General features: G+C 41.6%; 1 protein-coding gene across 9 annotated transcripts in view; it reads left to right on the forward strand.

Moving 5' to 3' along the window:
* The window catches only part of PHLDB2 (pleckstrin homology like domain family B member 2), a 241,179-nt gene that overhangs the window by 125,047 nt on the left and 103,049 nt on the right, over positions 1-13,083 (forward strand). Inside the window, exon 1 of one of the 9 annotated variants that reach the window (XM_061390505.1) lies at positions 4,809-5,202. The exons of 7 other annotated variants lie outside the window; for them this stretch is intronic. The gene's annotated coding sequence lies outside the window, so the exon portion shown is untranslated. Of the gene's footprint in view, positions 1-4,808; positions 5,203-5,436; positions 5,541-13,083 lie in introns of those variants that run through there. One more of the 9 variants, XM_061390421.1, reaches the window with a different exon arrangement.

The following is a 13,083-nucleotide window of genomic DNA, read 5'->3' on the forward strand; positions in this document are numbered from 1 at the left end:
AAGTCCGGAACAGAGTAGACACTTGGTAAATTTTCCCTTGTGTTTAACAAACCTCGTGTTCTGAATCTTCTGCTCTGAGCTATCAGAAGTCTCTAGTGCAATGAAGTCTTTATATATCTGGCACATCAAACACTTATCCCTGAGAAATATGACTCCAAAATAAATAAATATAGGAGATGGTGAAGGACAGGGAGGCCTGGCATGCTGCAGTCCATGGGATCACAAAGAGTTGGACACGACTGGAAGACTGAACAACAACAACAACAATATTAAATACACTATATTACATTATATTATATTATGGGGGAATTTGAATTCAAAGTATGAGATTGTTGGAGGGTTGATGAAGGTCAGATGAAAGAAAAATTAAAGAGGAGGAACAGAGAAAAGAAAATGACTTCCCAGCATGCCACAGTATCAAGGATTACCACTGATACAGCACGGCTTTTTGTTTTTCTGTGATGAGCAGATAACCTACAAAGAAAACTCTTTGTTTTAAGTCTGCCATGCAGGAAAAGTAGACCAATTTAAGTTCCTCAAATGATTAGAAAAGTAAACCAGATAAACACAGCTAGCATAGAGTAATCTAAAGGGGACACAGACCCACACAGTCCCAGCATCCTTTTCCTGTCTGATTCCAATACAAACTGACAGAAAAAACTGGGGGGCAGGACATAAAGAAACATTTTTATGCAGAAATTAATCAGATGCTTCAAATGTATTTAAATAATTATCATAATTAGTCAATCTTATAATAGCTTGAACACAAAGCAGCACATGGGAGTACATTTCCACTTTAACTTTGGTTAATTTTCTGCTGTTAATTTGAAGAGTTGATGTATTATTTTTACTTAATATATTTGAATATCCATATATATTAGAGTGTAGAGTAAAATCCAAGTATCCAATAAGGTCATTGGAATATGAATACATTGAACACATGAAAAAGAGTAGGAGGCAAAAATCTTTGATACAATAACTTAACTTAATTTATAGTAGTACAACTATATTACATTATGCATTATGATATGTGTGTGTGTGCTTAGTCATTAAGTCATCTCTGACTCTTTGCGACCCCATGGATTGTAGCCCACCAGGCTCTTCTGCCCATGGAATTTTCCAGGCAAGAATACTGGAGCAGGTTGCCATTTCCTACTCCAGAGGATCTTCCCAACTCAGGGATTGAACCCTTGTCTCTTGGGTCTCCTGCATTGGCAGGCAGATTCTTTACCACTCAGCCCCCTGGAAAGTCCATTCATTATAATATAATACATCAAACTGTACTACTAAATATTAAAAATTGTAATTTATAATAGTACAATAATTTAATAGTAAATGTGACACTGTGCTTCTTACAACTAGGATACAAAGCAAAACACTGGTTTGTATAGTTTTCCTTAACAATGGCTGCAAATCTAATGTGAAAATAGATGAAGACAACTTTTCTAAGAAATGAAAGTACATAGCTTTTTTGAGAGAAAATTTATCCTAGTACTAAATTCTAAAAGGAATTTATGAACTCAACTTCAATAAGACAGTACAGAATGATGGCTAATGTCACTGACAAAGGAGAAGGGCAAGTGTGGTTGGAAACTACTCTTTTGATGAGGACATTCTGCTAAGTGAAATAAATCAGGCACAGAAGGACAAAAATCTTCACGACCTCACTTAATGTGGAACCTAAAAACATGGATTACATAGAAGCTGAGTGTGGAAAGGTGGTTAGCAGGGGAAAAGAAATGAGGGAAATGGGGTGATGTTCATCAAAAGGTACAAAGTTGTTAAATGATAAATAAGTATGATGATCTAATGTAACAGCATGATACCTTGTTAAATATAGGGCATTTGGTGAGATCAGATTTACACTGTTCTCATTTACATATAAAAGTTAAATTAACTATGTGAGAAGGTGTGTTAATTAGCTTGACTATAGAAATCATTTCACTACATGTATGTCCATAAAATATGCCTGTTGTCCACCTTAAATATATACTATTTTCATTTAAAAAGAATAATAATAATATAAAGAAACCACTTTTGAGTAATCTCTGTGCTTTCTGCTGTACAAGGAATGATAGCTACATTATCACATTAATTCATAAACATATAAGTTGGGTGTTATTCATCCCATTTTTTCAGAAAACAAACTTGTTTCTCAATGAAGGTAAATAACACACTCAAATTATCTGATTGGTAAAGGGGCTGAGTCAGGGATTAAACCCAGATCTTCATGATTCCAAAATCAATGATCATTCCACTGCACTCTGCAAATAAAACCTTGATTCTTTACATAGGCATAATATTAAAGATAATTTCACTTCAAACAGTTGCTCCACTGGCCAAATCATGGCCAAGTTGGTAGCTTCAAAGATTTGTGGGGCTATTACTGCAGAAGGAAAAACAGTACAGATTCAGGACATGAGCTAATCAAGTCCAACCAGTCTATGCTAATGAAAACTAACTGCAAATGAAATAATCCATAAATAATTAATTATATCTCTGTATGCCACACTTCACCTTTGAAAAGTACCATCAGATACTATTAACCACTACAGATCCTAGAGAAGGGAAAGGGAAGGAAGTGCTCCTGTTTACAACACAATATCCCTGGTGGACAATAGGGAATGGCAGACAAGGGGAGGTGTGTCTGGGTTTATGATTAAATAGGGGACTTTGTTTTAAAGAATCCAGGAAAAGGAAAAAGTAGAAGGAAAGAGCTCATATCTTTTTTTTTTCTATTTTTAAAAATGTCATCATAACTAAAAAATTCTGATAAGAACAATTATTACAATAATAATATGCTAAATTTTGAGTGCCTCCTATACATTTTAAGATGTTGGAGTCTGCATTTCACATTTCATTAACTCTTGTACCTTGCTGATATCTTCTGGCCGTATTGAGGGCTGTCTGCATGAGGGCAAAAGTAGAAAGAAGTCAAGGATAAAATCAAGACATGATGGTAGATTAGGGTACTAGTAACAGTGGTGTGTGTGTGTGTGTGTGTGTGTGTGTGTGTGTATGTGTGTTAGTTGCTCAGTCATGGAGGTAGTAAGTAATTGAATTTTGGATTTATTTTGAAAGTAGAGATGATTTATTTTTTCTCTTGATGAATTGGATTCGAAACGTGATAGAAATAGAAAAGTCAAGGATGACATCCAGATTTTGGGCCTGATGTGAGGAAGATTTCAATTCAGACAGAGTGGCTGGGGGACAGAGGAAAGAATTTCAGAATTTCAGAGTCAAGAATATTAGGTGGGAGAAGCCTAGTAGGGATCTAAGTGGGCAGTAGCCTGGATTTCAGGGGGGATGTTCAGGTTGGAGGTAAAATTTGGGAGTCATCACCACACATGTGATCTATAGCGCCAGGAGACAAGATGAGATAACCCAGGGAGTGAGTGTAAATAGACAAGACATCCAAAGTCTGAATTCTGGGGACTCTGGACACTGGGAGAAGAGAGGGGACCAGCAAGGGAGACTGAGAAAGAACCAGCAGTGGAGTTAGGAGGAAAAAAAAAAGATGAAGAAGTTGTGGAAGTCCAAATAAAGTTTACAGGGGAAAAAAGTGTGCAACTGTTAATTTCTGCTGATAGTTCAAATGAGATGAGACCTGAGAAAGCACCCAATTTAGGAGCCTGTTCTTGATAGAAAGAGTTCTACCCGACATAGTAGAAGCAAAAGCCTGACTGGAATAAATGGGAAGAAAAAACTTGGAGGTGGCTTTTCTTTAGCTGTGGCTGAGAAGGGGAAAAAAAGGAGGGTAAGTGGCGGGAGGAGGAAGTGGATTCAAGAGTTTTTGTTTTTAAGATGGGAGCAAGAACATCTTTTTATAGGGATGGGATGATCCAATAGGGGGAAACTGCTGGGCCATTTAAGTGTCCTATTGGTTTCTTTATGTTTCTGTGAGAGAAAGAGCCAGGGCAGGGAAAAATAATGCCTATAGAACACCAAGGAGCTCAGAGGTGACCTCTCCTGTAAATTAGAAGTCAGACTTTACTTGCAAAAATGAAAAGTGCGTTATAAATAAGCTATTTGTTGAGTGCCTGAGTGCCACTCACAGCGTCAGGAACTTTGTATACATTATCCAGAAGCTTCTTAACCATCCTACAATGTCAGTTATCATTGTTACTATATTGTATATCAGTGTTCCCCAACCTTTTTGGCACCAGGGACCAGTTTGAAAATTGTTTGCAATTTTTTCAAACAAAATTGTTTCATGGAAGACAATTTTTCCACAGATGGGGAGGGGAGAGGATGGTTTCCGGATTTATTGTGCACTTCATATTTCTATTATTATTACATCAGCTCCACCTCAGATCATCAGGCATTAGATCCTGGGTGTTAGGGGACCCCTGGTGTACATGACATTGTTGCTAGGAGTTGAAACAACTTGCCCAATCAAAGCAATACTGACCAGAAATGAGTTTGCACTTTATTGCACTCTTTCTTGCTATTGTGAGCTTCTCCAGGACTGATGACCTTTCTCATTGTAAGCCAAAGAATCACCCAGAACTTGCCAGAGGTTCACAGTCCCCCTTGGAGAGATGGACTAAGGATGCCCTAAGTCCAGTTGGTCACCTTCCGCGAACGCACCCTCCATTCATATCAGCATTGTTTTCATTGGTTGCAGCAACTGAGAAAAACACGTTGGAAAATGTAGAAACTTTGGAGAGAAATAACCGAAAGGAAATCAGCACAGTTAGTTTAAAATCCTCAGCTGAGTCGGTGCCCCAACAGCTTTGCAGAACTGCTTTTCTGACGCATCAGGTACCTGCCCGCGGGCGAACTGTCGGGAGGAGGCGCGGTCACCTGGAGTTTCCCAGTAGAAACTTCCCCGCTGCGTGAGGAGATCTTAGCTGGAGGACGTGCACCCTCCCGCCCTTCTTCCAACTCCTTAGGAAAGCCTGCCTCACAATCCCCACCGCGGCTTGAAACGCGGCTCCTCGAAGCTGGCGCCCTCCGATGGGGCCAGACCCCTCCCGCAGCAGTAAAAGCCCTGACTGCCAATTGCCAGGCACCTTCGTCCACTTCACTGCTCCGAGACCCTAGGTGCCCGCCGCGGCGCGCTCGAAGGGGGCCGGGGCGCGGGACTGAGTGGCGCGGAGCCCACCACCGCGGCCCGAGGGGGACTGCACCCAGCGGCTGGGTGCCCGCAGCGCGCCTCCTCTCTGTAGCCGCGGACACTCGGCCGCGCCGACCCGCCAGGTGAGGAGGGGGTAGCGGCCGGCGGGCTGGAGGGGGCCTCGCCGGCTTCTAGCCTCCCAGCGGGTCCCCGGGGGCGCTGCCTCCCCCGCCGCCGAGTTGGTCGCCGCCCATTTGCGCGGCCGAGGGTTGGGGGCGGAGAGGAGGCAGCGGCCGCCCGGGCCAGGAGGGGCGCGCTGACTGCGCACGGCGAGTCCAGAGCGGCCGGACCGCTGCGGCTGGGGCGGCGGCGGCGGCTGGGCCCGGGCGTCTGGGCCGGAGGGAGGGTGGGAGGGAGGCGGGGGCCAAGCGCCGGCGGCGGGGCCGGTAGAGAGCGGCGGCTCGGAGGGAAGATGAGACGGGTGAGTGGGTGCCGGAGACGCAGAGTTTCTTGCTTCTCTTGCAAGCTGCAGGGACAAAAGCCCAGGCTGGGCTGCGCAGCTTTGAACCCCAAGAATGGGTGGACTTCGGTAGAGAGGATCCTCTGGAGGGAGTGGCGAGGTGGAAGAGCGGCTCACAGAGCGATCGTAGGGAACGGGCGGGATTTGGGGGGACCCAAGGCAACTTTGGCAGAGACGTCTGGATACTCCGGGAGAGAGGGATCGCGATAGAGTTGCTTTGTCGCCGGGGGCGGAGAAAAGAGAAGGTCCGCTACTGGATGGTGTGGTCGAGCAATTCAGAAAAGACCCCCTCCCCCAAATATCTAGCTAGCTGTCCTTCTGGTTCACTTTATTTCGAAACTGGGGCTCGCGAGTTTAAACCGTCCAGAGGCTCTTAATGCCTGTTTGGCCATGGTTTTCCCCCAGATGTATGGTATGGTGGCCTCCGCACCCCTAGAGATAGCGCCTGGAAGTAGGGAATGCTTTGAACCCGTTTCACCCGAGCCCGGCAGCGCCAAGGCGCAGCTGAAATGTTTGCTGGTGTACTGAATAACTTAGCTTCAACAGTCATCTCTTAACTAAAGCGCCGAGGACCTGGCTAACTCCCGCCACCGCCAGGAAATTAAAAGGCTGACAGGCTGTCCCTTCCAAAGTTGGGGTTTCCTGTTTGAAAGCGCTTCGGAAGTCGAACCTGCTACCCATCTACCTTTCTCATGTAAAAGCAGGAACTGCGCCCGCTGGCTTGTATGTTGGTCCACTTGCCCGCGGCTGGAAGTCCTCTCGCCTGTCCTGCTGTCTTCCCTAGAAATCTTCCTTCTCCTGCTCTCTAGTTGCTCTCAAGAATTCTAGAATGCATCGCTAGTCACAGCCAGACGCAGCTGGGAGTGGAACGAAGAGAAGAGGCATAAAAATGTGGCTTGCTTTTAGGGTGAATATATGTCAGTCACATTTCCCTGCATTATATGAATGTGTTAATTACAGATATTAATTTTCAAGTATTGGACTTGTAACTTTTAGCTTCGTAGTTTGGCTTAACAAGCCCTTGGATTTGTCTCCAGGATTCTAACATCTGAATTCAGCTGGGTGAGGTCTAAATGAAGTTCACAATTTCAGAGGGTTAGTTAAACTTTTGCCCTGGGAGCACTTGAATTCTTCGTTCCTGGTAGGATAGCAACAGAGTAGTCTGATTTGGGATAAATAAATCTTTAGAGTTGCCCACTGTTTTAACAGAATGGCCATATCCCTGGTACCATTGCCCTCAATTGTGTAAATATTTGTTTGAATAAAGAGCTAAGGTTCTCTGAAAAGTAACAGTTGTGTCTATTCATGATTCCCTTTTCATTTCCTGGACTTAGGTTATTAAAAGATTTTTTAAAAATTGTTTTTGTCTTACATATATGCTGTGGAAATTTAAACATATGTCCTTGAGAAACTCTGTAAAGTCCCTGAAAGTTTATAACTGGGATTTCCTTTAAAAGTGAGGGGGAGTCGAGGTTTTGCTTAGTTGAGTAGTGTAGCCTTCACCTCCTGAGACCCAGAGGTTTGCAAATCCCAGCCTGTTTCACAAATGGAAAAATGAGATGTTTGGCTAGTAGTCATCATTTCAGTCAGTTTGCAGCCTTCAGTCTGTCTCGTGCTGCTGCCAGCTGCTGTCCTTTTGGGCTGAGGACTGGATTTAAGGGGTGGCCTCTTGAACCCCCATTTGAAGTGAGGGAGGAAAAGACACTTGGGAAATTGGTCTGAGAGCTGGCTACCTCCTGCCTCCTTTCTTAAAGACCCCTGTACCAAAGCTGGAACTGTTTAACAGTCTTTTCAGAAATATTTTATTTACTGGCTTTTGCACAAGAAAGGGAAGAAAAAGCTAAAGTGGTTAAACCCACCACTCGATTTTGCTGTTTCCTCCAAACCCTGTTTTGAAGTCTGTGCTGTATGCAAGGGTTGACTGTGGAGTGCACTAGAAGAGTTACTGTGAAAAGCATGAATGCTTTTAAACACTTTTGAAGAGCAGTTGTGGTTATGACTTTGCATGCTGATTCTCAACCCTTAGTAGGAAGGTGGTTGGTTCTATGAATAACTTGGAAAGACAGTGCTTTTGTACGTCTTCCAAGTGGAATACATGTGCTTTATAAATCTGACTATCTGTTAAGCCTTGATGCATGTATTAAATGTGTAAATGTCATCTATTTGAAACAAAAATACTTTCAAATGATGTGCTTTATTATAAAGCTCTGGTATATACAACAGCAGCGGTTCTAAATGGAGGCGTTGGAGTGAGAGGGGTGTTTGCTCCCCAGGGCTTATTGACCAATGACTGGTGACATTTTTGGTTGTCTCAACTGGGGGTAGGGGACAACCCCAATGGCCAACTTTGACTGGCCTCTAGTGGGTAGAAGCCTCAGATGCTGGGTAATATTCTATAATGTCCAGGACACACAAACAATAAATTATTGAGCCCCAAACTCTTCATTAGGCGAGTACCTTGAGGGCATATGTTAACAAGGTTAGGGATGTTAATCTAATTTGGGTCTTAAAGAAACTGTTCTTGCTCAACCCAGAGAGACCTTTTTGTCTGCAGTAGATTCTTTTGACTTTGGCGTTAGGAGTCTTAATATACCATACATGTGAAGGAACTTGTGTTCACTGAGTTTGAGCTGGCTTAAAATTACAGAATTTGGAAGTGTTGCAATGTCAAGGAGACTCAGAGGTCACTGGACTCAACGTTTTTGTTTTATAGACACAAAAACTGAGATGCCCCCAAATAGTGACTGATAAAGTCTCAAATGTATTAGTGACAGATGTTAGTTTTCGGTGCAACCCAGGATTAGAGAATTTAGAAACTGATATTCAGGCAAATGAAAGTTTTTAAAAAACTGACAACCCTTTGTGAGAATTTAGAAGTACCATTGTCTATAAGGAAATACACTGTTTGATGGGGGAAGGGTACTGTTAGCCATGCTGACTGTGGAGCATATGCTTGGGTGTGTCAGCCCCAAGATGGGCATAATTCTATTGTGCAACCTGTGACACTCCATGTCTGTGGCCTGCACCGTCCTTCCCATGGCCAAGTGGGCAACAGATGGTTCCACAACTCATAGCAGATGTTGCTTTTGAATCCAGGTACAAAACAGAACATTTGAGATTTTTTTTTTTTTTCTCTATGCCTTCTGGGTTAAGAGTAGAGGGCCTGAATGGATAGGGTTGTTTTGGACAGAAGGGATAATGAGAGAGGCTTCCTGAATACAGTGTTAAAAAATGATACCTGATGTTTTAGGAAACCAGCATGCAGTGGTGGGGGAAACTCATAAGCTGATGAGTGGATATCTAAGATACGTGTGATGTTTGTGTAGAACTTGGGTTAAGAATCCGAAGACAGTTCAAGCATGGCACTTCTCTTAGGGCAAAATAATAATGAGGGTAAAAGGAATCTCAGAAATCCTCTTATTTAAATTCACTTGGTTTGCTAGAACCTACAAACCAGACCTCCTCTTTCATTGTTGCTTTCTGGTACTCTCCTGGTCTCTACTGTTCCTTCTGTTTACTTAATGGGGAAAAAATTGATAGTAACATAAAGTTTTTGTTCACTTCCTGGGAGAGTTTCAAAGGCATGGTCTTTGTGAATGGTTCTGCTTACAGACAGGAGTTATCTCAGTGAGCTTTTGGTGATCAGAAAAGCTGTGCACATATGGCAGCTCTCGCATTTACATGGCTATGATTACCCATTAGGCCTGTAATTATGGGTTTCAGTTCTGTGTGCTGAGTGGTCCTGCCAGGGTAGTTATACGCCTCAAATCTGGGAGGTTCTGGCAATATAGGAGAATTCTTTAGTGTGCCTTTCCTGGAAGAGCTCTGAACCTCACTGCGTTAAGTTCTTATCGTTTCAACAAGTAGCCAATGGGTGTACCTCAAGGCCAAGTACATGGTAGTATATTTAGAAATGATTCAGAAGTGATGACTTTTTAAGAGGTCTGCTCTCTGCAGGTGTTGCAGTAAAGGGGCATAGCATCCTTTTCATGATCACTTTTCATCTAGTCATTCTTGTTACTTATTTTTCAGGTGATGGGACAGAAGATGAATGTGTGTTTTTGTTTATAATTTCGACTGGAAATATTTATTGGCATTTGATTCATATGATTTCTTGTCTTTTGAAAGTGAGTAAAACCAAAAAGGTTTTACTCAGGTTTTCACACCCCTTCAAAATAAGTAAGGCAGAACTTGTCTCTGCCACCCAGGAATAAGAATTCTTCTGGAAGTTAATTTGCACAGTTATTTTCATGATATTTAGGAATGTTTCTTTGATGTTGATGAGAAGCTTTGTGCTGTATCTGCTTTAAAGGCAAGGTTGTTATTTATAGCAGCTAATGGTCCACAGGACAAACCCAAGTACAAAAATCATTTTGTTGAGATTCAGTGGAAAGGCTAGGGACTGGAGACGCTTTCCATACAAAGAAACAGATAAATAAGACATAGAGCAACAGGCTAAGTTATAGGGAGACTTGTTGAGAGGTTTTTTTTTTAACAAAAGATATTTGTTTTGCTTAGTGTGAGTGGGTTGATTTATTAGAATATCTTTTTCCTTACTTTGCAAATTAAGGGGAAGGAAAAGTTAGTTCATTCCAATATTTAATATTGTTACCTCAAGTGGGGTCAGCTTTTTCTAAGACTTGCTGCCAAATCTAGAGTTGAGTGGAAATCAGTGTTGATCATCTTAGAGTATTTTGTTTGCAAGCAGCATATGATCAATCCAGATGGCGATATACTTGTGGAATTAGCATATGGAATGGGAAAAAAGCTAAAAGTTAAAAGATTTCTCCTAGATTTGTTTCTTGATCACTAAATTGCTGAAACAAAGGGAGGTAAAAGCAAAGGAAAGCTGACTTCTGCATTCTTTTGCCCAGTTCAGATGTAGCCTGAGTTGTGCTTTGTAGCCAAGCGATAGTCAGAGAGGGCTTGGGAAGTGAGGTCTGGCTGCCACACTGCTTACGTCATTGCAGAAGTAGGTTTTCAAAAAACAGCTTAAGATTTAGTAAGGAAATTGCAAACCATGGGAATGTAGACAAAATGTTTCGTATATATCATGCTGAATCAAATTCCCATATCATATTACACTAGCATGGCTCTGACCTTTTTTTTCTCACTATGTTATGCTGAAATAATTTACCATGCCCTTGGAAGGTCATGGGCAACACTGCCAGTGCAGTCTTTTCCCAGTTAGGTAGCTGCCACCTTATCACTGAAACGTGTTTGTGTTCTGCGGTCATTTCCATTTCCTGCATTGTATAAATGGCACTCCTGTGTTATTTAACCTGTGCCTGTGGGAGCCTAGAAGGTTGGAACAGAAAAACATCTAGTTCACCCTCACCATTTTAAATATGGGGAAACCTCTGCTAAAACAAGGTGAAGACAAGCCAAGTGACTTGCTCTGGCTCTTTCTTCTGTTGGTTATTTTGGCAGAACCAGGACTAGGGATGAGTCTCCTGACTTGTGTTTCTGGCAGCCCATCCAGTATTCTTTGCACTAGATTGGCCACTACAATAAAAAGACATCCTAATGTAGTAACCATTTCCTTAATTAGGTCTTTTGGGCAGATGTAAAAAACAGCATTGATTGAATTTAGTGGAGTCAGTTGTTTATTGACCTTTGTTAGTTCAAGTCCTTTTTTCCTTTTCCTTCCATTGAAATAAATGGTTAAAAAGTAGGTAATAGGAAAGGAAAAAATTAAGTGTCTGTACCACCCACTTTGCATAATCCACAGTTAAGTAATGAAGAGATGATTTCATTATTGTTTTGCTTACTTTATAGTATTTTTGGCCTAACCACTCCATTTTTTTTAGGTAAAGGGTAAAACATTATAACCATGGGTGATGTGGTCAACTTGGGTTTGTTCCATCCTTCCTGAGCCTACTTGGTGGTGGTTTAGTCACTAAGTTGTGTCTGACTCTTGCAACCCCATAGACTGTAGTCCACCAGGCTTCTTTGTCCATAGGAGTTCCTGACTATTTCCAGGTCATAAATATTGGGTAAGGGAATGAGGAGCCTAGGGTGTTTGGGTTTGGTGAATGTTACTTTGAAAAAATAGATGCTGACTTTTAAAAGAATTTATTTTGATTGCTGGTGTGGACTGGGACAGAATGGTGTAGAGATCAGAGTTTGATCCCACAGACTCTCAGCTTCCAATTCCAGCCCAGACAGGTGGTTTCAGAGTCAAGAGAGAACATCTTTATCTCCATGTGATCCCAGGGTCAATAATTTTTCTTGGATAAAATTGGCTTTAAAGAATGCTTTTTCCTCTAGTGCCCCTTTGCCTCAGCAAGTAAGACGTGCAGAATGTCTGCTCACTAACATTCAAGGAAGTACGTGCTCAGTTGTGTCTGACTCTACGGCCCCATGGACAGTAACCCGCCAGATTCCTCTGTCTGTGGGATTGTCCAGGCAAGAATATTGGAGTGGGTTGCCATGCCCTCCTCCAGGGGATCTTCCCGACCCAGGGATCAAAACCCCGTCTTCCGCAGCTCCTGCATTGCAGGCGGATTCTTTTCCACTTTGCCACCTGGGAAACCCAGATATTCAAGACCTCCAACTTAGTTATTCTGGGACTCTGCTTCTTGGCTTTGTCGTCACTGTGGTGGTCACATGATGTGGGAGGATTCTTCAGAGGCTACAATCAGAATCACCTAAACCAGGGGATGAATTATGCTGATGATCAGGAGTAAAAAACATCTGGAAACATTTACTTTATTTGGGAAAATTTTAGAAGCCTTTTTCTTCAAAACTGAAGCTATCTTAGGATTCTATAAAGAACCCTGAAAATATGGGTTTTTAATTTCCAACCCAGAGAACTCTCCCACTTTCAGAGAAGCCATCACATAATTTAAGAATTTATTAAATGTGTGTGTTTGTTTTAATGTTTTTGAGGCTGAAAGTCTTCAAGATATCACAGGTATGGCAGTTTTTGTGTTTATATTTTAACTTTCTGAAGGGATGGATTTTATTTGAATACACATGGTAATGAAATTTAGATACCACTACCTACCATTCATTATCTTGCAAGTATCCTAAATATAGTAATCTAATACTTGTAATTTAGACAGTGAATTTCCTTTTAAATTTCTTCAAGTTGATTTTTAAAAATAAGCTTTTAGGAGCTTAATTCAACATGATAGAGGGTTAGTATTTCGTGCTCTTTAAAAAATCAGCCAGGAGCCACTGGTATAAACACATCCCTCTTTGTAAAGTGAGCCATTATAATTTTTAAGTCAGTATATATTCGTATATTTTTATTCATATTTTATTTTTAGAGTGCATGCATCTTTTACTTTTTAAATATTGTGTTATGGAAAATTGTAAATGTACATAAAAATTAGAAGAATAATACAGTGAAATCCCAAGTACCCATCATTCAGTTTCAAGTTATGTACATACAATAATCTTGTTTCATCTGTAGACCTTACTTCCCCAAAACATAGATTGTTATCAAGCGAATTCGAAATACTGTAGTATTTTATTCACAAAAATGTAAATCTAAGAG

Source organism: Bos javanicus, chromosome 1 (genome assembly GCF_032452875.1).
Source record: "Bos javanicus breed banteng chromosome 1, ARS-OSU_banteng_1.0, whole genome shotgun sequence".
Classification (NCBI taxonomy): Eukaryota; Metazoa; Chordata; class Mammalia; order Artiodactyla; family Bovidae; genus Bos; species Bos javanicus.